This window comes from Herpailurus yagouaroundi, unplaced genomic scaffold (assembly GCF_014898765.1).
Source record: "Herpailurus yagouaroundi ecotype Mexico unplaced genomic scaffold, PumYag 141, whole genome shotgun sequence".
In the NCBI taxonomy this organism is placed as follows: Eukaryota; Metazoa; Chordata; class Mammalia; order Carnivora; family Felidae; genus Herpailurus; species Herpailurus yagouaroundi.
The window spans coordinates 32,733,913-32,760,125 of record NW_024412396.1 but is presented as its reverse complement, the minus strand read 5'-3'; the positions used below and the strand labels follow the sequence as shown (position 1 = coordinate 32,760,125).

The following is a 26,213-nucleotide window of genomic DNA, read 5'->3' as shown; positions in this document are numbered from 1 at the left end:
GAGACTGAGAGTTACACTCTCCCAATGGCCACACCTTGAGGAGCGGAGTGATAGCACAAGTCAACTAGAGACAAATCTAGTCACTGTCAGGCCAATGGCTATACTGATGGAAACTTCAACACATTTTCACGATCCTATTGTTCTTGTCCACTGGGACCTTGATCACAGTCTTCTGGACTATTTTTACCATTGCTTTTTCATCCCAGTATCACACATCATTTACATTGATTTCTCAAGGGATATCCTTAGCATCAAAGTCTTTAAGGAGAATTGGGAAACCCATCCCTTGTTCCAGGGACTTTGGCAACGGGACAGTCATGAATATGCTGGATTTGACCTCCTAGAACTGGGAGACAATTAATTTGTCTAGTTCCAGCCCAGTCTAAGAGTTTACCTTAAGTGGAAATTAATCTGGGGCTGGACTTAGTCTAAGTCATTTCATTTTCATTTCCCTTTCTATGTTATAACATTTTGAAATGGGGAAAAATAGCTTTTGTTAATGACCCACACTTCCTGTGGAATGAGGGCTCCATTCTGGAAGGCAGTAGATTAATTGCTCTAAGTCCTTTGATGCATCCATACTGAAGATGTATTGGAGCCTTAAAAACTGATCCAGACCAACAGAGCAGATGAAGTACAGAAGCAAAATGGCATTGCACTTAAAAAAATGCTTTTTGTTTGCAATATCCACCTTTAAGAAGACATGTTAATAAACAGAGCTGAATGCTAAAAAATTCATTTCACTCCAGAACACCTCAAGTGCCCAAAGCTGGCAGCAAATCATTCAGTGAGCAAACTAAAGGTAGGGAAAAAAAAAAAAAAAAAAAAAAAAAGCAACAAGGGCAAATAAGATTTTAAGTTAGTGAAGAAAATGAAGAACGAAAAAATACCTAATAGATTCCAGGTTCATTGAAAAATGTATCTAGGGAGATTTCTTAAGTAATATTTCATTTAGTCCATATTTTATCTGTTATTTATGTCCTGCTTCCTTCCTCAAAGGATTTGAGGCTGCTCATTTATTCTGTGTACCTAGTGAGAGATAACATTTTAAGGGAAAAGATCATCTCTTTATCTTTACCTCCTCCTTCCTCTCAAGTCCAACCACTTAGGAATTTCAAGCAGGATAAGGAAAGCACAAAACTTATCCTATAATAAGTTTTCCAACATCCAGTGTAATCTCTGCCGTTTTAATAGCTATTTTCATCAATCTTAGAGATCTTTCCATCTCCAAAAAACTATGAGTCTATATGTCTGTATTATGTTTGCCATTGATGGCACAGGTAAATATCTTGCTTTCTTTGCATTTTTTTTAAGCAACTGAGATTTTTTGTAACAAGTCTGAAATTTGGGGGACAATTTTCCTTTTCCAAATCCTTCAGGGTCTTGTCCTCATGTGTATCTATTTTACGTGGGATTATTTTACTCAATATTATATTGTAAACATTTCCCACACTGTTACACATGTTAACTTTGAAAGTTTAAAAGTTACCGTTTTGAAAGGTTGCATGAGAGTCCACAGAGCTGGTGAGCCATTATAACACAGGAAAAGGAAGGGAGGCATTTGAGCAGATGGCCTTGACACAGTTTACAAAATGAGTCGCGCTACCGTTATTTGTAAGTGCTGGAGTATTTCATATTCCAGGGAGAGAAGTCTGGTACCAAGGAGCTTATTACTCTGAGGGCTGATGTATCAAACATGCACAAGACATGAGCTATCTTGGTCTCAATTTTGTTTCAAAGCCCTTCTTTATTCATTTCTTGCGTCAATATCCTTCAAGGGACAAGTTCTGCAAAAAGCAGAGAGAACAGCTGACATGAAACTACTCACCCCTGCCTTCTTGCCAGTGGCTGGGAGGTGGGGGTTGGGTGCCCTCTGACACCCAACGGCAGACACATGTATCCCACTTCAGTGGAGTCACCGTGGAGAGGGAGTACAGTTTCTGAGGCAGACTGTAGTCGCTATGAGCAAGTACTCTGCGACCCGACTTTGCCTCTGTGTTCTTGTGCCTCCACTGTGCTCATCTGCAAAAATGGGGATATAAGAATGGCACTCACCCCACAGGGTTGTTGTAGGGATTATATAAAGAGCAGGATGTGGCACACATTTAACGCCATATAAGGGTTGATTATTATTTCGTTTTCACTCACTTTTGAAGGAAGGCAGAGAGCACAGCAGAGGTCAAAGTGCCAGGACACTAACTGGACACTAACCATCAAAAATAGCAAAGCACAAAGTGTCCAGAGCAATCTGGGCCCCCGTTTGCCGCATTCACTTGTCTTAAAAGAATTTGAACCTAGAGACAATACTCGAGACTTTGTGTGTGCGTTTTAAGGCCAGAACTAAAGAACAGCTCCTGGAAGTCAAAGTCTAAGTCAACTTCGTGCACAGAGCCTATGTCAACGATGCTGACATTTCATTAGTACTAGACTGTCTCATCACTGTGACTCGTCATCACCTACCACAAGCCAGGACTGTTAGGTGCTTCATAGAACAATATCTAGTCTTCCTAACAACCTTATGGGGTAGGGGTTGTTGTTGTTGTTCCCATTTTACAGATGTTGGAACTTGCAGCTTGAAAGAGCAATTTGCCTAAAGCCAAGTGGACTCTGAACTTGGGATTTAAATGCAGGTTCATATAACTCCCAAGTTTATTCTTTTTCCACTTCACCCACTCCTGCCCAGTGTGATATTTGTACAAAGATGCCTTGAGTCTTGGAGGCTTGCATTGCTGATGAAGTAAACTGGCTAATGCCCACAGCTGCTTTGCTGAGCTATTCAGTGCTTCCCACACATTCCAGGCTAGATGCCAGCCTTCCTGACCCCCACCCCCACCTCCTCATTTCAGACTCAGCCTCTATGCTCCTGACCCTGCCTGCAATGGATCCTCCAACCTATTAATGAAAACGTGTGATGTATAGTTGACACAGAGACCATCATATAAAGCCTGCTGGCCCTGGTCCTGTCTTTCTGCTCCTGCTCTGTTCTGATGTTTGGTGACCTTCTGTCTCAACCTTATCTCCACGGCCCACTCTGGCACCAGAGTCCCTGATTACACTCCTGGAAGTGAGGGTGCACACACCAGCCTCGTGGTGGAAGCTGGGAAAGGGGAAAATGAGAGATTTGCAGGCAATTCATACTGAGCTAGCTGCTTTTCTGGAGTTTCAGGCACAAGAAGCTCTCACCCAAGGCCCATACTGAGATCGCAGGTCAGTGTGAACTGCTGTTTGGGCCCGAGTGGTGTCCCCTCAAAATCCTAACTTCCAGCAGCCCAGGGTGTGGCCTTTTTGGCAACACGGTCATGGCAGATGTAATCAGTTAAGAAGAGGTCATACTGGAGTGGCCCCTAATTCAATGGCTAATATCCTTATAAGAAGGGGAAATCTGGACACAGGCATGCCCCAAGAGATAATGCCATGTGAAGATGAAGTTGAAGGCAGACATGGCCCTAATGAGCGGTCTTCTACAAGTCAACGAGCACCAAAGGTTGCCTGCAAGCCATCAGGAGCTAGAAGAGAAGGATGGAGCAGATTCTTCATCATGGCCTCAGGAGAAACCGACTCTACTGACACCTTAATGTGGACTTCTCACCACCAGGACTGTGCAGAAATAAATCTCAGTGTGTGAGCAACATGCACACCCCCGCCCCCCATTTGTGGCGCTTTGTTGCAACGATCCCGGGAAACTACTAAACTGGAGTCATCTGAAGGCTATGATGAGCCCTGTCACGGGTGAGGTGGGATGCAAAGAGAGGCAAGGCTGTAGGAGCCTTCCTGCACCGGCCAAGGGGCCCCAACCCTGCACTGAGGTTCTTTGGAGACTGTTCCAGGCCATGAACAGCTCACCCTCACAAAACAGCTGATGCACAGGCTGTCTCTGGTGCCTGCCGGGGGAGAGGGAAGAAGTTAGATTTGGGGGCACCTGGATGGTTCAGTAGGTTAAGCGTCCAGCTCTTGATTTTGGCTTGGGTCATCAGCTCACGGTTCGTGAGTTCCAGCCCCACGTCCGGCTCTCTGCTGGCAGCACGGAGCCTGCTTGCGATTCTTTCTCTCTCCCTCTTTCTCTCTGCACTTCCCCTGATGTCTCTCTCTCTCAAAATAAATTAATAAACATGAAAAAAAAAAGAAGTTAGATTTTAAGCCTACTGTTACCTCTAGCATAGGGACACATGATGACTTTCATGGGCCTGAGGCAACTTAATGTTTGTGGGCTTTTTCCTATATTGAAAAAAAGAAAAGCCATGAAAAGTTATTTGACAACCTCATGAGTGTCAAGACAAGTATAATCTATACTGGATCCATCATGATATATTCATTACTATTACATTTATTTTTTCTTCGTATTTAAGAGAAATTAAAATGAAATTATTCTGTGGCCCTAAAAGTGTCATGGGCCCCAGGCACGGTGCCTATCGATAAGTCAGTCCTGCCCCACGGATATAACGTGTGAACCACTGGGGAGTCAGATAACCCCCACCCCCCACCCCCCCCAACCCCCCACCCCCCCTGCCGCCGTGTGCTATTGCCCCAAGAAACAGCTTTGGAAAGATCTCTGAACAAGTGTGTTGTATCTAAGCACTCTGTCTGTCCCTACAAAGTTATGCACTCTTGATACAGGTTGCGTTTCTTGAGTCAAAAAGCCCATAGCTTGCTTACACTTTTCCTTCACCTTAGGATGAATCACAAAACAAATACTCCCAGGCGCAGACAGAGAGCCATGCCACATATTAGCAGCCACCACCTGCAAGTGTGGAGCCATAAATCCACACCCCTCCCTCCAAGGCAGCCGCTGGATGCCGTCAGAACCATACATAAAACATGCCCCTATGTACTGTATTATTGGCCTTCCTGATTTACTGTATATACAGTCTCCAACTTAAATACCAACAGAAGCACCCAAAAATATATTCTCTTGCAGCCCCTGTCTGAAAACCACATTCCCAAATAATGTCTGCTCATTCATCATTTTCTTCCCAGTACCTGAGTGTCATTCTCAGAAATACATCCCTACGGCCGTGCCCCATGAAACTTGTGAGCACAGAGAAGGAAACGCAGAACCTCCAGATTTAAGGCCCAGCCATTTGCAAAGTGAGCATGAGACTAAACCATTTAAAGAGTTGGTATCTGATTCCCCTCTAACGGGGCTTTTACTGGCTTCCCTTCATGTCATATTTGAATCTATCTCACTTTTATGCACACCTCCTAGCAAGAGGAGCAGTGATAACAAATTAAATAAATAAACCCACTCTAAATGGTTCTCCCTAGAAACCGTTATGAAGTGTCTGCATTTATGCAGAATTTCAGGTACTTTCCATGGAAGGCCCAGGAGCACAGATTTCTAGTCAGTGACAATCCACTGGGACACAAGTCTCAGGAGGCAGAAAGCAATCCCCAGTTATAGGTTATCAACTGGGAATGGGAGTAGCATTTGCTTTTGTAGGTTGATCTGGGTTTGAATATCAGCTTTATGACAACTAGACAGATGCCATCTTAGAGTGTCTGAGTCCTCATCTCCCAAATGAAGATAATACCAAGCAGGCCAATGTTGATTGGGAATTTGATCCAGACGCCCTCCTTTCTTTTTTTTAATTTTTTTAACCTTTATTTATTTTTGAGACAGAGAGAGACAGAGCATGAACAGGGGAGGGTCAGAGAGAGGGAGTCTCAGAATCTGAAACAGGCTCCAGGCTCTGAGCTGTCAGCATAAAGCCCGACGCGGGGCTCGAACCCACAGACCGCGAGATCACGACCTGAGCTGAAGTCAGACACTTAACCGACCTAGCCACCCAGGTGCCCCCAGATGCCCTCCTTTCTAACTAGACCCTGATTTTGTTTAGGTAATTACATACCCAGGACCAGCTTCATGGATGTGTGACCTGTACAGGTGCAGAAGGCCTCATGCTCAGAAGGGCTCTGTGCTTGGCTTAATGCTCTGCTATCACCATCTTGAAATTTAAGGGTAGTTTGTGGTTTAGATGGCATATTTAATAATTTAATTTTGAACTTGTTAATTTGTAAATCTGATGAGACCGTGGAGCATGCACTTGAGTGGAGGAAATATAACATGATATGCCGCCTTATTCACATTTCTGTGGTAAATCCACAGAATCATTCCATGGGGTAATTCTTGCTTGTTGGTGGCCTGGTCTGGAGACCAGGTATGCCACTCAAATAAGACCAATGAGAAGCTTCCTAGAGACTTCTGGAAGAATTCAGTCTTCTGCTTCCAGAATTAATTCTGTTTCCATCTTTCTGTCAGAGTAAGGATGAAGCCAAGATACAGAGCAGGGCAAAGTCAATAGAATCACAGAAAAACAGAGAGCTCTAGACTGAGCAACCCAAACGTTGGCCCCCACTGTGGACTTCTAGAAATATGAACCAACCATTTTGCTGTGACTAAATCCCATTTAAGATGGCTTTTCTGTAACTTGATGCTGAAAGCGTACCAGTAAATATCTGTTGACTGAGTAGACAGATGCTTTGAAAAACCAGGCATTGAAACACCAGGAGTCATGGCTGGCATTGGACTGACCAAGGAAAACATGGATCTCAAAGGAGGGTGAATCTGGTAGACAGGTGAAGAGCAGGAAAAGGCTATCCTGGAAGGAAGGGGTACCATGGTGTATGTAAAGACCTGAGGTAGACACACTCAAGGGGGTGGGGAGGGACAGGGAGAGTGGGGACCATGGAGCGACTGCCCTACATTTGAGAGGATCTGTGATTTTCTCAAGGTGGTGCAGTCATTTGCAGGTGGACCCTGTGCTAGCACATGACTCAGAAATGCCTGAGGTGGTGAAGAGATCTGTGACCATGATGTCACAGTAAGACCTTACGAGCTACTTCCTTATCATCTTATTCATGGAAAGGCACTTCACTGGAGTATTAATAGCTCCATTTTAGAGACTAACCACGTGGGTTTGAAACCTCACTAATGGTATATCGTGGGCAAGGGACTTTATCATTCTGTGCCAGATGAATGCATAGTGAAGGTATTAGCAGTATCTCCTTCACGCTTTGCTACGAGATTATGAGGCCGTGTAGTGTTTGGCATTGACAAGTGTTCCGTGGATGTTGGTTATTATTATTAACAGTCCTTTAATTGTCTTACATGGTTCCTTGCTGGGGAGATTTCTTCTGAGGACCATCAACCCACAGGCTCCTACCCACGCTCCTCATCTTTCAATGTTTAGAGACCACCATCCGCAATTACAAACCCCTCTTTCACCCTTTTGGCACCTTCTTCAGCAGCCTCTCAGCTGCAAGAGGAACACCTTCTGGGCCCCGAACTAAGTGTGCTTGTTTCCACTTTTCTGACATTGGGCTGGAGGAGGATGCTGCAGAGGTTCCTTGGACCAGATTCCACCACAGCCAGCCAACCTCTCTGGCTGTACCCAGCAGTCAGGAGAATGCCTTGAGTCCCAGCCCACTTAGAGTTTATAGAGGAAAACATAAAAGTCATATGAGAAATACTTACGTAGCTAATTTAACTTGATTTATAGGGATTTCTCAAGCAAGCAAACATGTATTTTCACTGTCTTCACCATATTGTAGTGCTGTCCCTGTTGGTAATCTGCTTCTGCAGGCCACATGTGGCCATATCTGGTGTTATCTTCACAGACCCCTGTACTCCTTAGCCACAGGATCAGTGAGGACCCTGTTACGTATGGCATCTTTCCTTTAGTTTATTTATTTATCAAGTACTTACTCAATGCCTATTACATGCTGGGTACAATTTGATGATCTGTCTTATACAGTTATCTGCATTCTATATATTATGTATGATATAACAATGCTACACAGAAATACTTTTATGTTTTCAAATAGAATCAAATTTCAGAGGGAATATGCCATCAAACCACAACTACCCGGAAGAACTTACCTTCAAAACTTCAAGAATTGGTTAAAGTTCAGCAGATTTCTGGCCTCTGGATTAGTATAATCTTTCCAAGGTAGAGGTAGGAATGTGGTTCCACTCAGCACACAATTACCACTAATATTTACAGCTTGCCTTCTAAAAGTAAACAAATTAGGAGCAACCGGAGAACTCTAAGCCACCAAATCCCACACTTTCCATGAATCTTTCTTATCATGCTATGATAAAGGCAAATAAAAATTCTTGGATGTAGTTCAATGCTAGACGATGACTCTGCATCTGCAAAACATCTGACATATACAAAGTTTTAAAAATTATTTTAAAATGAATATGCAGAATAAAGCATGCTCTGTGTCTAGAGACAAAATCATATGTTATCAATTATTTGAAACACACAGCACACATAGCCAACAAACACAGTGGAACCCACCAGTGTTGTTGGTAGGATTATGGGGAGAGTGGAGAGATTGCTTGCAGCTGTTATGTTAATTAAGGAACAAAATGGCTCCATCTGCTACACCATCTCTCAATTGGGCTACCAGCCCTTTTCCTACTTGGCTCTAAGTTGTTATAGAGATAGGATGCTGATGCCTAGTCTTTGGCCCCAGTCAGTTCCCATGTGGAGTAGATGTTGGAGAGGAAGATCTGGCAGGCTGAGTCACAGGTTCCCACCTGGCTAATTCTCCATCACACTCAGGCTTGGGCTGGGGCTGTCAAGGGATTGTCTTCCCCCACATGGAATGGACTGAGATTGGGGGTAAGGATCTGTGAACCAGGCTGGACTGGACCCTATGGAAGCCATGCATCAATAAGAACGGATGGAGCTGAACAGAGATGTGGAGCTGGGTGGCATTCTGAGTTTTCTTTGCAGTTGTCTTGCTTTAATCATCCACATGACTTATGTGTAGCAGTGCTCCACACAGGATGCTCCATAGCCACCAATACAGTCAGCTTTGCTTGTATTTGTAAGCTTTGCTTGCAAGATCCTAGAATAGCAGAGTTTGGGGTAAATTTCTATTTGGTACCTTTCCAAGGGCCAAAATCAGAGACACACTGAATAAACACTTTCTAGTAACTGCCGAGACATAGATCATACAGACTGAATATATTTTATTTCTTCATGTATCCAATCTTCACCTATAAGCACATGATGCTTTGTTGCTTTCTCTATGGTCTCATGTTCCCTAATGGTAAAAATCATTCTGTCCATTGATACAAGTCAAAGATGAAGATGAACATAAGAATAGGAAAAATTCTAAATGCATTATGTTCACTTCCATGATTAAATCATCAATGTGCTTCAAAAGTCTTTGATAAAATTAACATCCTGTTGTTTTTAAGCCAGTGAAAACCATATTATCCTCCTTTTGTTTTCCAACTACTCTTTTCTGGAGGTACAAAGGAGCAATGAGATGACAAGAAGTTAAACTTTAAGAGGAAAGAGTCATCAAGCACCTGCTGTGTTGTGGGTATATTCTCTATCTACAGAGTGAGCCATTACCCACAATACCTGCCCCCACCCCCCAGCACTCAAGGCCAAAAGAGTTATTTTTCGTTCTAGCCCTGGTGATGGGATGAATCCAAAATCACCTTCGTGCCACTTCCCCTTCATTCCACTTCCCCCCTCCACCATGACCACTGCTAGGGGATACAACAGTCTAATGTGGTATATTAGACCAAGTTCTGCCCCACCCAGGAATGAAGAGGAGAACTACCATAGACAGCTAAATGGTTTCTCTACAGAGGTATCAGAGCTCGGGGCAAAAAAGGGTCAAGAGACAGGGTCAATCGTATGAGAAGAGAAAGACCAAAGTCATAGCTTTGGAAGAGACATTCTTTCTCTGACATGAAATTACGCTACTGACTCTAAGGAAAAAGATGTTTCCCTGTTTACCCTTAGCTGTAGCTCCCTTGGGTGGTGAGACTTATCTGGGATTGGAGTGCTTCAGTTCATAAATGTCTTGCACCTGTCTGTATCTTACCCCAGAGTTTACCACACCCAAGAAGAGGAAAATACCAACAAATACTGGTTGAAACACCAAGGCGTTACTCAAGTGGTGAGTCATAGGAAGGAGTTGAGGATCCTACTCCTTTTTGGAGGGAAGTTAGAGCTTCCTGGGGAAAGGGACTAGGTCATCCAGGGGGTGTCAGGGAGGGAGGAGGTGCCTGGAGCCTGAGAGCAGAGAGGAATGGGAGAATCTGTCCCAGGAAAATATGAATCATGAGCATCTGTGTTTAGGTGGTTCTTCCCATTTGTGCCACAAGAGGAGAGCTGAGTTGCTGTTTTTGGTTGTTTCAACCTTCACTTCTCCCAGACTCTGATGCCCTTCTCGGAACTGCCTGCCCTTTCAGTAAAGAGCTTTTTCCACCAAGGCATCTTCATTCTCCAAGCCATTTGTGGGTAGAGGCACTGGGACAGATGCCAGTAGCTCTCGGGGGGCACTAGGGGAAAAAAAAAACTTCAGAAGCTAAAGACAATGTGATGCAACTTCTCTGTTGCTTCGTTAACTAAGTGAAGATTCCTCTAATAGTGATTTTACAACCCAAGTTATGTTCACATTAACCTCCAAAGAAGATTGTAGTTCAAGAGGCTATGAAATTCTTCCTTCTAAATTTTTTTGAAACAAAAAACTTTTTAAAAACATCCAAGCTTAAAGGTCAGAGGGCATGTGGAACACTTGAATCAAGAACTCACATGTCCATCGACTGATGAATGGATAAAGAAGATGTGGTATACACACACACACACACACACACACACACACACACAATGGAATATCACTCAACCATAAAAAGAATGAAGTCTTGCCATTTGCAAGGACATGGGTGGAGCTAGAGTGTATTATGCTAAGTGAAATAAATCAGTCAAAGACAAATACCATGTGATTTCACTCATATGTGGAATTTAAGAAACACAGCAGATCAACATAGGGGAAGGGAAGGAAAAATAAGATAAAAACAGAGAGGGAGGCAAACCTTAAGGGACTCTTAAATACAGGCAACAAACTGAGGGTTGCTGAAGGGGAGGTGGATGGGGGGATGGGCTATATGGGTGATGGGCATTAAGGAGGGCACTTTTTGGGATGAGCACTGGGTGTCATATGTAAGAGATAAATCACTGGGTTCTATTCCTGAAACCAAGACTACACTCTATGTTAATTAACTTGATTGTAAATAATAATAATAATAATAATAATAATAATAATAAAAAGAGCTCACAGTAGAGAAAGTCAAGAGTGAGAAACCTAACTGTGAACAGAATTCATAAGCCCAACATGGTGAGGAGAGGAGAGGCTCAAGCTCATTTTACTGTAATCAGCATAAAAACGCAAACAATATAATGCTTGCAAAGTGCCCGGCACCTTTCTAAGTGCTTCCCATGCAGTAACTCCTTTGACAGGCAAATGTTTGCTAATTAAGAGCACACAGGCTAAAAGAGGTTTAAGCACTATCCCTAAAGTTTCCCTCAAAAGGCATATTAAAATTCAAATACTCTTCTTCCTTGGTAGAGTTCATTATTTACCAACCATTGATAGCATCCTTAGACAACAAGCAAGCAAATACCAGTGTGGCAAGGCCAAGTTTCCTAGATTTTCCTAATAATGAAATTCCCATCAGTATTGCAGCCTGAAACAGAAGCGAGGACCAGTCTTCTAGTGGTAAAGATTTGGATTGAAATAAGACCCATTTGTCGGGACAACATAAATTGAAGCAGCGTATCTAAATAAGGGAACTATCTCTTAATCAAAACTAATTTGTCTACGTTTTTCTTTTTTACACTTCATGAATTAAAAAATGTGTTCTTACATAAAACACAGAAATCATTAATTAAAATCTCTACAATCAAATTAGGCTCTGTGGGTCCGGACCCTTTAACAGAGAACGTATAGGGGTTGCCATGGTAACTCATCGTGTTGTAATTCTGTACCTTCCTGGTCAAGAGCCTAGAAAGGAGAAGACAAACAATTTGAGGAGATATTTGAGGAGATACTAGCTTCAGAAATTGAGTTAATCTGTGACATAAGCCCTCTGTAATTTTGTTTGCCAGCTTTCCCCATGTGGAGGAAAAACAGTAAGAAGGCATGAACGATTTCATTTCAAAGCTCCCTAAAATTGCCAATTCCGTTCAAAGTTGATTCTCAGCAGAATAGGAAATGGGAGGAGAATGCAGGGAGATGAGGCTGTTGTAAAACGATGAGCTCGAAGGAGAAAGTGGCATCATTGCTTCTGAATGGCAGGAAGCAGGTGCCTCCCCCAGGGGAAGGATTCTGTCCAACCCTTAGATTTGAACCCACCCTCAGCTTACTGTTCCAAGCCATTTACCAACCTGGGACAACACAGAAGCAACTGGAACCAAACTCACAACCTGCAGGCATGCTTTCCCTTCCCAGTAGCTCTGTATGTTGAGAACTGGAAATCATCAGACACTGAGTACTGAACCCTTCCACAGCTGCTGAGCACAGAATGGAGCTGAGCACGGATGGTCAGATGGCTGACCATCGGGTCTCATTTCCCCCCTTTCATGAAGCTGGGCACAACTGATGAAAACTTTTTAGGCTTTTGGTGTAGTTCTTTGCTTTCTCCGTTACCTTATTCAAGCCATATTGAATCGGAATTCTCTGAGAGTCCCAATTTCTCTGTTTGAAATACCTATACGAAAACTGATGGATTATAAAATCCATCTACTGAGCGGGTATCTTGCCTAATGTGGTCAGAAAACGTTAACAAGAACCATAATAATCTTGAGGACATTATTACAGGCAGGGATTGAAATTATTTAGCTTTTAGAATTCCAGAAGGTGGGGCACCTGAGTGGCTCAGGTGGTTGTGTGTGCGACTCTTGATTTCGGCTCAGGTCACGGTCTCGTGGTTTGTGAGTTCCAGCCCCGTGTTGGGCTCTGCCCCTCCACTGCTCATGCTCTCTCTCTCTCTTTCTCAAAAATAAATAAATAAACCAAAAAAAAAAAAAAAAGATTCCAAAATGCTATCAACCATGGGATCAATTGTGTGGCTATTGTCAACAGCGCTCTTCCTCTTGCACTGGAAGCAAATGCTAGAGGGGACAGGGCTCTGAGGCAAAGTCAGTTTCATTAGAATTGTCACAAGAGTGGGCACCAAAGAAGGGTTCTCTTATTAGGCAATGTTAAGTGTGTCTAGAATGCCTTTACAGATAACACGTTGGCAAATAAAGAGCTTCTTAATCATCAAGACAATTCCTGTTTTTATTGGGGTTACACTGGAGACGATTTCATTTATTAGGAGTTGACTCACAAGAGGAATTTATTCAACTTCCCAACTTTGCATTGGGGAGTTATTTATGAAACAGCTAATGGGAGCCCGGAAGGGACCTCAGTGTGAGGTGAACTGGCTACATGTCAACCAAAGTCTACTTTGCAGCACAAACCAGCCGCCATGAGCTACTAAGCTACCGTGGTCATGAAAGTTGTGCCACTGTATAACTGTTATTTGTCAGCTGCTGCCTTGTGGCAGGGGAAGGGGAAGCCAGGCATCCCTTCTAGTAATAGATCCCTTTCCATCCTGGCCCATAACACTACCTCTAGTCCCCTCTGATCACATTCACCAGAGTAATAACTGTGATTGACATTAGCTTGACAGAAAGAGTGGTGGTGGTTACTGTCAGAAGTTCAAAGAGAAAAACAAAGGAAAACCAATGAATCACTGAAGTAGTAATTAGTAAAAATTTATTGTGCACACACCATGGTGATTGGCTACTATATTGGAATTGTCTTCAACGAAAGGGACCTACTTAGTTAGTGGCTACTTCGTATCAATACTGAGGAATGATCTATGTTTCACTTATGATTTTCAGAGACATAAATAAAGAGTGACCCAGGTCAAGGGAGTTTCACTTGTCCGGCAAATTATGCTAAATTAAGCTTTACTTGTATGATTAAACTGGTTTAGTCTGCTCAGGGAATTTTCAGGTCTGGTCTCCATTTATTTTTGATTTAAGCATTACACAACACTGTGAATGTACTTAATAGCATGGAATTATACACTTAGAAATGGCTAAAATGCTAAACTTCATGTGATATATATTTTACCACAATAAAAAATGTATCAAGCTTTCTTTGAAAAAAGAGTGATATATATATGATGAGTGATATATATCATATATATATGATATACATAATATATGGAGAGAGAGACATGGAATGACATTGGATATCCATATCTATCTATCTATCTATCTATCTATCTATCTATACATATATCCATATATATGGTTATATATGGAGACAGAGAGAGAATAAAGAATGAGTTGCAAAGTATGGTGGGAATTTCCTAAGCAGTCAAGAATATGGTAAGCTGTGGTAGACATTTGTGGCGTTGGGCCTAATGTGAGAATACCTGTTCTACTTTGGAAGGATCTCATTCCTGCCCATTTTCCTGGTTTCTCCAGCCCTTCTGTGAATTCTGCAATAAAATCCTTCTAGTAAATTCCTTTTCCACTTAAGTTACTTTGTTAACTTCTGAAGTTTGTCATATGAATGGTAATACAAAGAGAAAAGATTCCATTTCTTCCATATTGACAAGTAATACTTGAAGTAAAAGTCAAAATGGAAGTTAATTTGTTTTTTTAACCAAGTGAGAATTTCTTAAATTTTACCTCATTTCCACTTTACTGAGGTATAACTGACATATAAAATTATAAAATATTCAAAGTGTACATAATGGTACAGATGTATTCCCTGAGAAAGGATTCTCCCCATTGAGTTAATTAATGCATCCCCCGCCTCACATATTTATCTTTGGGTGTGAAAACGTTTAAGTTTAACTCTCTGAGCAAATTTCAATGGTACAATACATTATTAACTATAGTTATCATGCTTTACATTAGAGCCTTAACCTTAGTCATTTTGTAGCTGAGTGCTTATACCCTTTTACCAACCTCTCCATATTTCCTCCACCATCCCCCAGCACCTGACAACTAGTTTTCTACGAGTTTGGCTTTTTTTTTTTTTTTTTTTTAGATTTCACATATAAATGATACCATGCAGTATTTATCTATCTCTGTCTGGCTTACTTCACTTAGTATAATGAGCCTTCACTTAGCGTAAAGCCCATCTATGTTTACAATGGCAGGATTTGCTTCTTTCTCACGGCTGAATAACATTGCCTTATATAATATATAATAAAAATACAAATAATATGAGTATTACTCTGTGAAGAATAGCATATCTTTACCCCTTCACCTGTTGGTGGACACTTTTTGTTGTCATATCTTGGCTGTTGTGAATAATGCTGGAATGAATGTAGAATGCAGATATTTTTTCGAGGTCTTGGTTTCAATTCTTTTGGATATATACCCAGAAATAGGCTTGCTGGATCATATGGTAGTTCTAGTTTTAATTTTCTGAGGAGTCTCCATACTGTTTTACCTAGTTGCTGAACCAATGTACATTCCCACCAACAGTGTACAAAGGATCCCTTCTTTCCACATCTTCGTCAACATTTAGCTCTTGTCTTTTTGATAATAGCTCTTCTAACAGGTGTAAGGTGATATCTCATTGTAGGTTTGCTTTTTTTTATTTTATTTTTATTTATTTATTTTTAATTTTTTTTCAACGTTTATTTATTTTTGGGACAGAGAGAGACAGAGCATGAACGGGGGAGGGGCAGAGAGAGAGGAAGACACAGAATCGGAAACAGCTCCAGGCTCTGAGCCATCAGCCCAGAGCCCGACGCGGGGCTCGAACTCACGGACCGCGAGATCGTGACCTGGCTGAAGTCGGACGCTTAACCGACTGCGCCACCCAGGCGCCCCTAAATGTTTTTATTTAAATTCAAGTTGACATACAGTAATATTAGTTTCAGGTATACAATATAGCATTTAAACGATTCCATACATCACCTGGTGCTCATCACAGCAGGTGCACTCCTTAAACCGCATCACCTATTTAACCCATCACTCACCCACCTGTGAGTTAGGATTTTAAAATTACTTAGGTGATTGTGATACAGGTCGTCCTATGAATCCCAAATACTGGCTAAAATTGTAGAATACTTTCAAGGAAATTAAATTATATAATTTTAAGGACAAATAGTTAATAGATCAAAGGCATGATTTATTATCTCTTTTGCTTCAGAGGTGAGTATGATTTCTTAAAACATAAAAAGCATTAACCATGAGAGAAAAGACCAATAAATTCAATTACATTAAGGGGAAGAACTTTGATTCAACAAAAGTCACCATAAAGAGGATAAAAAGACAAATCACAAATCAGGAGATGTAATTTACAACATATGTAACTGACACAGAATTACTACCTGCAAATCAGTAAGATTTTATCAATAATTAATACCTACAAATCAATAATAAAAGGACAAACTGATGCAAAATGAACAAAAGGCTTGGATAGACATTTACAAAGAAATCCAAATGGCCAGGAAACGTATAACAATGTACTCAATTTTATTGATCAAGAAAATGTGAGTTAAAACCACAAAGGTATGACATTACATATTCACTAAATTGGCAAAATTTAAAAGGCAGATCTACCAATATCAACTGTTGGAGTGGATATGGATCAATGGGAAATTATACCTTGCTGAGGAAGGTGTAAATTGGTACAGCCATTTTCGAAATGATCTTTAGCCTTATATTGTAAACTTGAATATATTCCAGCAGTTTCCTAGGTATATTTTAGAGAAACTCTTGCATATAAATACCATATACATGCAAGGATATTCATAGCAGTGTCAGCACTGTTACTTGTAATAGAAAATTATTGGAAACATCCAAATGTAGTTTTGATTTGCATTTCCCTGGTAAGTGATGTTGAGCATCGTTTCATGTACCTGTTGACTATTCACATGTCTTCTTTAATTTTTTTTTTAATATTTATTTATTTGTGAGAGAGAGACAGAGTGTGAGTGGGGGAGGATCAGAGAGAGAGGGAGACACAGAATCCGAAGCAGGCTCCAGGCTCCGAGCTGTCAGCACAGAGCCTGATGCGGGGCTCGAACGCACAAACCGCGAGACCATGACCTGGGCTGAAGTCAGACACTTACCAACTGAGCCACCCAGGCGCCCCTCACATGTCTTCTTTAGAAAAATGTTTATTCAGTTCCTCTGCCCATTTTTTAATCAGATTGTGTGGGTTTTTCTTTTGTTTTGTTGTCATTCAGTTGCATGCATTATTTATATATTTTGGATAGTAACCCTTTATCAGATACCTGACTTGCAAATATTTTCTCCCACTGAGTAGGTTGCCTTTTTTATTGTGTTGATGGTTTCAAGTGAGAATTTTAGCTGAATTTGTAGCCACAAATCTTCCTCTGTTGTCACAAAACCACTCAACCCTGCTAATCTTCAGTCAAGCAGAGGCTCAAATGGTTAAGAAATAGTTTTCTTTCCCATCACAATACACAAATTCCCTGGGAAAATCAGAAGGACTGACTTCATGTGCTCTGGCTTTTTTGTTTTTTTTTTTGGTTTTTTTTGTTTTTAATTTTTTTTTTAACGTTTTATTTATTTTTGAGACAGAGAGAGACAGAGCATGAACGGGGAAGGGGCAGAGAGAGAGGGAGACACAGAATCAGAAGCAGGCTCCAGGCTCTGAGCCATCAGCCCAGAGCCTGATGTGGGGCTCGAACTCACGGACCGCGAGATCGTGACCTGAGCTGAAGTCGGACGCTTAACCGACTGAGCCACCCAGGCGCCCCAATGTTTTTTTTTTGTTTTTGTTTGTTGGTTTGCTTGTTTGGCTGCTTCAAAGGTTTCAGTACAAACTTCCAAAGAAGAGGCTGTATTTTCCCTAAAATCCTTAATGACCAGGATGTGCACAGTAGCCACATCACTTCAGCCAACCCTAGCTCTATTCTTGGAGTCAGGCAAATGAGCCTCAAACTGAGCAGGGCCAGGCTCCAAAGGCCAAACCACAGAGTCCAGTGCTGAGAAATGATCTTATTCCCTCTCCCAGGGCTCTGGAATGGTTTCTCTTCCAGCATATAGGTAGTTCTTCCTTTATCAGCCTTGCTACAAAAGAGAGTTCTAAGGAAACTGTGGCAACAGTGAGTATGAAAATGCACCAGCCATGGCACAGTGGCTCGGCCTGCTGGTTGACCCACGTGCTATTTCCACGAACTTGCCCTTCTTCGCCTCCTGTTCTTTGACCTTGGCAATTTGTCCACATGGGTCAGAAATGGACTGTACATTGAAGTTTGTCTACACCTTAACTCTAGGACAAACTATGCTTTAAAAAAATCTATGTAGTCTGTCAGGATGGTTTCAACCAGCCTCCCAGAAGGCTGTATCAAAACCATGTAGGGTGGTTTTTTTTTTTCCCCTCCTAAACTATGGGTATTCACTGCTTCCTCTCCCAAACACACATTTGGATAAGCACCCCCACCCCCATTTGGATAAGCACCCATTCCTCATTGACATGACCAGGGCAAATGTGTGACAGGATTTCTTCAGGATGACCAGTTCCCAGGGCTGGGATGGGCATCCAGCACACCTGCCTCCATGCCCATGTGGTTTCTAGTGCCCTCAGCACACTGTGGGAGCCAGGTGATCAAGTCCCTCCTGGCTCTGTCACCTCACCATCCCCTAGTCAGTACCTGTATTTGAGGTGTTGTGACAAATGGGGAGAAAACGGGTGGGGACATGGGGAGTGATGCAAAGTGCTGCCTAAATGTAATTTGTTAACATGATGAGTAATAGTCTTATCTGACGTGAGTGCTAATGCTGCCACAGGACAGGGTCTGGAGAAGAAAGGAAGATGTTAACCAGGGACAAGCAAATCACATCTTGCTTCGTTTGGAAAAAAAAAACTTATATTTCTAGCTATAGGAAAGAGGAAAACAAATGACAATTAAGGACATGAGTGACTTCGAGGTGAACCCGTTACTTCCTGAGAAGTTTGAAAATGCTCACTGAGGTAGAAATCCCCACAGCTTTGTGTAACAGTGGTGGCCATCTTTTTTCCAAGAGTTTGTGAGTACCAAGGATTTATATTTGATTTCCTTACTTTGTTTTCCTTCCGCCTGATTATTCTACTGGAAAAACTGTGTGGGTTATGGAGAGAAAGAGGAAAAAGACAATACCACTATGGAACAAGTTGTTACTAAGCACAACCTGTGGTATGGAGTGAGTAGCCTTTAGGAAGATACATAGTAACGTTTGACCAAAGTAAAAAAAGATTTCACTGACAAGCCCACTAGATTCTGTTAAGGGTTGGCCCTGTCTTTTGTTGACATATCACACTCTACTTTCAATGACAGTTTTATGGGCTTTTCAGAAATTAAAACAGCAATAAAAATAATTACATTAATGCCTCCACAGATGTGTTGGGGTTGTTTGATATTCTTGTAATATTTTAAGTCCTTTGCATAATCGGATTAAGCAACATGAACACACAACTCTAGAGCAAAAGGCCACTGTCATCCCAGGAAAGAGACCAGCATTAGCAAACAAATTAATTCCTGGGTAAACCAGAGAGAAAGGAGTAAGGCTTTGATCCAAGACTTAATATTTTCAAACCATCTCCCAGTTAAATTAAAGAGCTATCTCCTGAAGCAGATCAGTGGAAACCAGGCTCTACACTGCATCCCCCTCTACCGCTAAGTGTCCCATGGAAACAAACACATGCTCTTGAAGTTGCTGACCTGCCAAGTGAGAAAAAACACATTATGTGAGTGTGGGGAGAATTGGTGCTCCAATTTGAAACAGTTTGTCATTTTTCCCCCTTCATGACCTTGGGTAAATGACTTGAGCACCTTCGAGCAGGGTGCTGCCTTTCCCACACTATAAAAATGGCTATTATGCCTATCAATCATGCAGAGGTGCCACAAGGCTTAATTTATTAGTTAATGTTTGTGTTACACTCTGCAGCTCTTAGATGGAAGGTGTTATAGAAATGCAAAGCAGCAATATATTATCTAAACATCTGCCTCCTCAAATAGCTCTCCAGAAAGTGTTCATGGCTGCAGCACAAATGATTCCTCCAAAAATGGATAATTTTGTCCAGGCCTTCTTTGGTCTGTAAATTGTTTCTCCCTCCTTCCGGTGCACAGAGCGTCTATGCAGAATACACTCGAGTAGCTGTGTTTTCCGTCTCCATAATGGCCCTGTGGGTGCTGCTCCCTTGCACCCGGGCACTGCAATTCCTTATAGGTCTCCTCGTTTCCTCCCCACAGCCGCTCTCTTTGTTCTTTACTCCAAAAAGCCATTATAATTAGGCATTTCTTTTTTCCTAATGTTAACTTCATTTGTTTATCTTCAGAGAGACAGCGTGAGCAGGAGAAGGGCAGAGGGAGAGGGAGAGAGAATCCCAAGCAGGTTCCATGCTGCTAGTGCAGAGCCATACATGGGGCTCAAACTCACAAAACTGTGAGATCATGACCTGGGCCAAAACCAAGAGTCTGATGCTGAACCGACTCAGCCACCCAGGCACCTGTAAGCATTTTTTTGATGAGTAATTTTATATATGGGCATGTTATATCTAACCCAAGGGCTTGGTGTTTTAAAATTTGGCAGTGAATGGGGCACCTGGGTGGCTCAGTCAGTTAAGCCTCCAACTCTTGATTTCAGCTCAGGTCATGATCTGACGGTTTGGGAGATTGAGGCCTGCATTGGCCCTGCACTGACAAGGCAGAGCCTGTTTGGGAATAATCTCTCTCTCTGCCCCTTCCCTGCCAGTGTTCTCTCTGTGTCTCTCAAAATAAAGAAATAAACTTAAAAATAAAATAAAATAAAATAATAAAACTTGGCCATGAAACCAAGAGAAATCACTTAAAAGATTCTTGAAAATAAAAGAAGAAAATGCAAAAAAACAAAAAAAACAACAACAAAAAAAAACTAGTCCAAGCTTGAACATGTTTCGATGAGACTTAATTAACAGCTACATTGCTAAAGATTATATTGGAGATTATTTCTGCTAATATTAATACTGTCCATAATTTTGTTAAACTCTGTACCCTACCCTAAAGCAAGTGGATATTTATTCCTATATAAATTCCATAGTTCCAAGTGTATGCTTGGATTTGGGTAACTCCTTTCCCAAACACAACTAGAGAAAGACAACAAATAATAAATGATCTCAACATACTGTATTCAAAGTTCTTCCTCTTCCCACATTTTTACTTCCATTTCAATTTTGAGAGCATTTTTTTCGTTGCATATTATTCCTCAACCCTATTGTTTATGGTTATAGGAATGTCTTCATATGTACCTGGGATTTGTTTTAATCAGGTTTCCTGAGATGACAGACATGGAGACAATGGACTTGGAAAGAGTTTGTTACTTACAAGGCCCAAGAGGAGGGGGCATGCAGTTCCATGCAGGGCCACCAGGGGAAGCACCGGGCAAGGCAGGAAGCAGAAAGAGCCACCAGAAAAGTGTGGCCCAGGGACTCTATTGTGGTTCCTGGCAGAAGGACTGGGTGAGGCAGGGTAGGCAAGTTTGAGCAAAGGCAGGCTCTGGGCTATAAGAGTGGTCTCCAGTTGCCTAGTACTTGGCCCTGGGGTGATTTGGGGCAGGGGAAATATGGGCTTGGTGTGTGAGGTTTTGATAAAGGAGGTAGATGGGAATATGGATTTTGGATTAGTTGGTTGGTGTGTGAAAGGTGTGCTCACAGGCAAGTTGTTTGCTACCCCAGCTCTGGAAGGGCAGTCTCTCCCCATGTTCATGTGGTCCCCAAGATGTCAAACATCATAAAATATAAAAAATAAAAAAAACATGATTAACACAGGGAGATCTTGCCTGGCATCTTCCAAGAAAATCTTTAAGAATTTGGCCATACAAGTCTCTCACCTTTTATTTGGTGATAAAACATACGCTTTATACACAGAAAAGTTGTGGAAATAATCATGAAAACAGCTACCATTGATGAGTACTTACTATATCTAGCAACTGGTGAAACACTATATGTACTATGTCATTTGAAGTATTGAACTCTAAGAATGCCAACATGAAAAAGAAATGTTTAAGTTACCCTTTTGTCCTTATTTATCTGTTGTTTCATGGTAAAGCACCTCAAGGTAGGGTTTACAAGAGGTTGACCCAGAGGGCTTTGAAAGAGATAAATCAGCATGTTCTTCCTTCTTAACAGAGATGAGTCAGCCTGTCAACACTCATTTGTGGTGTTGTAAAGCTGCTCACTTAAGTGCATAACCTGCCATGCATGGTGTTGACTGGCTGTTTGAATTAACTCTAGCATTACTTGGAAGCTCAGCTCTGACACGTGGCTCCCATTGAAAGTCTCTCCATCTGTAATGTCCTCAGTTTGTGGGTAAGGGTTCTTAACCTGGCATAAAACAGGCAGTTATCACCCGGCATAGGTACCATCACTGCCCAAACCATACCCTTAGCCAGTATTGTTTTGTCTGAGCAAGAATGCAACCTCAAAATCTCTGTCAACACAGTTCTCTAGGAATTCACAACCAAGTTTTAGAATTTAGGTTTTAGAGTTGTAGACTGAAAGGTAGTCAATAAATTAGTTTATTGACTACAGAAAATCAGAGACATAGTCTAATATTTCTATATTTACAATGAATCTTTGCCTTACAAAATGGGCAATGTAGGTTCCTGCTAACCCAGAAAGCTAGGTTAACCCTAAAGTGACTGGTTCTAGGCTGAGCCAATCACAGTTCTTGCTGGGTCTCTTCTGCTGGGGTGTCAAATGAGATTGTTTCTACTGGAGATGCTGGGTCAGGAGGGTATAAGGAAGGCGCTCGTGGTGGAAGACATCATGTGAGCTCAGCCAAGAGATGGAGAGAGAGACGGACAGAGACAGAGACCTTGGGTCCAAGCAAATGGACCACTTCCTAGGCATGCATGAGAGCCAATAAATTTATTTTTCTGTCCCCATAGGCTAGTTTAAAGTTGAACTTGTCACCAACAGACTTCTAACTAATAGAAGAACATTTAAAAAAATATATCAAAGGTATATTTTTACTCTATAGAGCTATTTTCTAAAGTTCCAACAGTTGGACACATGCTTAATACTGAGGAGATACATGATTCATATAAGGGGATAATATTTACTGAGCTTACCATGTGCTAGGTATTGTTCTAGGCACTTAGCATGTAGTGAATCATTTCATTCTCATAAAATCATTGGAGGTGGGTATTACTAGCATTATTATACAGATGCGGAAACCCGCACACTGAACACTTGTCCAAGGTCACAGAGCCTATATTTGAATCAGGCAGAGTCTGTGCTCTTAGCCACTAAGCCAGTACTTACAGCCTGGTTCTCTCCTCTCAATGGGAAAGTCTTTCATAATTACGTCTAATAACAAAAGAGAACAGGCACAGTATCCTTTCTCCTTTCCATGCCTCATAGGCCTCCCTGGACCCTGAGTGCTGTTCTAACTTCCAAAGATGAGCAGGAGAGTCTGGTCTCCCTTTGTAGGGGTGCTGACGGCTCTGACGCCATCGTTGGCTCGCCATCTTCTTCACGCCTGCGCAGTGACCTCCCTCGGAGCTACGTGTTCCAGGCCCTAAGAGGTTAATGTAAGCCCTGATCACAATGAGAGAAGGCTTGTTCTGATCTTCCCTAAAGTGGCGCACAGAAGGGCCCACTGTAGATAACTAGTAGAGATCCTCTGGAGCACAGATGGTGCCACTTTAAATAACTATGCTGTGACCTCACCACTGTGCCCCTCCCTCTATAAAAGCTGGGGGTAAGGCCCTGGCAGGGTGGAGAGTCGTCATGCGGTCTGTGGATCGTTTGCCTGCTGGATTCTTCTTGTCAGTAAGTTACCCTGGACGAAACTGTAAACACTGTGGAGCGGCTTGTGTCGTTTTGGTCTTAAAGTGCCTTCTTAGCCTGGAGGTTCATTACTGACCCTCGTGTACCTTCTAAAACCTTTGCTATGAGAATCGCTGCCCTTTAGATTTGGGAAGAACATTTCGGAAGAAATTCTACCCATAAACCTCAGCCTAAACAGGCATACCCATCCTTTCATAAGTACCTAAGGGTCTTGAAAAATGTTATTAAACCAGTGATGAAAATGCACAGGTGAACCTTGGCAGTATGCAATAGAGGTAAATATATCCAAGAAAGCCAAATGTTATGAGAAAGGTTATTCCTACTGCTCAGGGACTGGCATTGAAAGCAGGAAAATCTGTGCGTAGCAGGGTGCAGTCACTGGGCTTACATTTTCGTTGATTGCAGGGAAGATTCCTCTCCAAGTTCAAGTTCTCGCTGCCCTCTGTCCCAGGCCCCAGTAGAATTGTCCAATCCGCTTTTGGCACTTAGTTACTTGATTACCTGCTGAAATCCTGCAATTGCTACAGCTGTTGCTATTTTCGCTCCTAGAATTTATGAGCAGGGGAGCATCTCCCTCGCATCTGCTTTGGCTGTTGCTTTTGAAATGAGCGGTAGCGCTGACGGGGAGGCATGCAGACCCAAGAGCTCTGGGTGGGGGCGGGGGGGGGGGTGTTGCTGAGGACCGCTAAGAGAAAGAGCAACTCTTAACTTTGGAATGAGAATACTAGCAACATTAAGTATACACATCTTTTTCCCTGAGGAATGCCAAGTATTTTTCAAGAGCATGAACATTAAAATAGTGGCACGGTTTGTATGTAACATCTAGATGCTCTGCAGTGGGGTGACAAGAGGTTTGCTTTTCAAATGGAGGGGCAATGTACGGAGAGAGTACAATTATCTTTAAAGGAACTTGTTAGCTCAGGGGGATCTTCTTTTCAGATGGTTCATAGGTAACAGGGGAGACAGAGGGCTGGGAGAGAGGGATGCAGGGAGAAAATAAGGTGGTACTATTTTCTATAAGCATTTCTGCACACTTTTCTTAATGGGCACTGACCTACACTCTGGTTTCCTCAAGGTCGAAGATAAAATTGATTTTTAGCCAAGGAGCAAGCCCGCCAGACACCTTTATGAGTCCTCAATTCTATGTGGGCTCGGATTTGGAGAAGGCTGTTCTCCTGCTTCCCTGGGCATTGTCTGGCCTCGGGAAACGGCCAATTGCAAAGAAAGTTCACTAAGGATAATAAGCTATTTTCCATAAAGTCAGGTACTTGGGATTAGTTGGGGCCACCGGCTCTTTATGCACAAGTGCCTAGAGTTACTGACTAGTGAACCTCAGAGCAAAACTGAGCGTCTGTCCTGCCTGAGCAGCAGAGCCCGGACCGTCTCTCCATTTCCATGTACAACACCGTCTTCAGAAGACGCGGGGAGAGGATGCATCCCCCAGGATAAATTCTAGTCAATTCCAAGTGAGTCTCAAGTCCCATTAAAATAAAGTTGAATTAACAAATCACTGCCGTATGGCACATTTAAAGTAGAATCGTTGAACGCCATGAGCTCGTGTTTTTGTGAAGAAAGATCATTTGAAAGTAAAAGGAGAGGGGGGAAAAAGAACAATTTTGGTACGTGGTTGTCAAAGCTTGAGGAACGTTAACTTTTTGAGCAGAGGACAATTTTTTTAGGGCCCTACAATAGAAATTAGATAAACAAAAGCTGCGTGGTTGAACCCCACTCTTGTTCGGTGGCCTCAAATACAGGCTTGGGACTCTTGCCCCTACGCAGGATCCTGCAACAGACTAATGCTCTCACCAAGAGTAACTAGAAAGGCCATAAAGTGAAATGAAACGTAAGATACAATTTAAAAATTCTGTTAAAAGGCATAAGGGGGCAGCTGATGCCCACCCACAACTAGGCAGGTCTATACTTAGATTTATAGGATCACAGAGAGGTGAGCTATTGATTTCCAGGTTCCTTTTTACCCTGAGACATTTGCAGATTGGGGAGCTAGAGTCAGAGCCTGAGAGTCTCGTCTTGGCACAGAAGACGGTAGAGAAACCAGTCTTGACAGTCTTCTAGGGTTTGAAAGACCAAGTTAGCAGAGGGTAGCAAATCACTAGCCACGAGCATGAGGATGCTAGAATCCATTAGCATGTTCCATGGAAGGAATGGAGAACAGTGATGAATTCTGTAAGAAGGCGAAGTAGAGGTCAGATAAGAGAGCTTCCACTGAAAGAGTTATTTAGGATGAGGAACACCTTTCTTTAGCAAAGGTTAAGTGTTCCAGAGTATTTACACGTGATACTTAACTGTTATACAAGTTAAGCTACCTTAAAGTATTGGTTAACATTTTATTGGGGCGCCTGGGTGGCGCAGTCGGTTAAGCGTCCGACTTCAGCCAGGTCACGATCTCGCGGTCCGTGAGTTCGAGCCCCGCGTCAGGCTCTGGGCTGATGGCTCGGAGCCTGGAGCCTGTTTCCGATTCTGTGTCTCCCTCTCTCTCTGCCCCTCCCCCGTTCATGCTCTGTCTCTCTCTGTCCCAAAAATAAATAAACATTGAAAAAAAATTAAAAAAAAATTTTATTATAAAGAATGAATTATATATA

General features: G+C 42.2%; 1 long non-coding RNA gene across 1 annotated transcript in view; it reads left to right on the top strand.

Moving 5' to 3' along the window:
- Positions 1–23,458: 23,458 nt before the first annotated feature.
- LOC121031292 (uncharacterized) overlaps positions 23,459–26,213 on the top strand; it is a 4,345-nt gene continuing 1,590 nt past the window's right edge. Inside the window, exon 1 of the long non-coding RNA XR_005790652.1 lies at positions 23,459–23,595. This is a non-coding gene — a long non-coding RNA (uncharacterized LOC121031292). The remainder of the gene's footprint in view (positions 23,596–26,213) is intronic.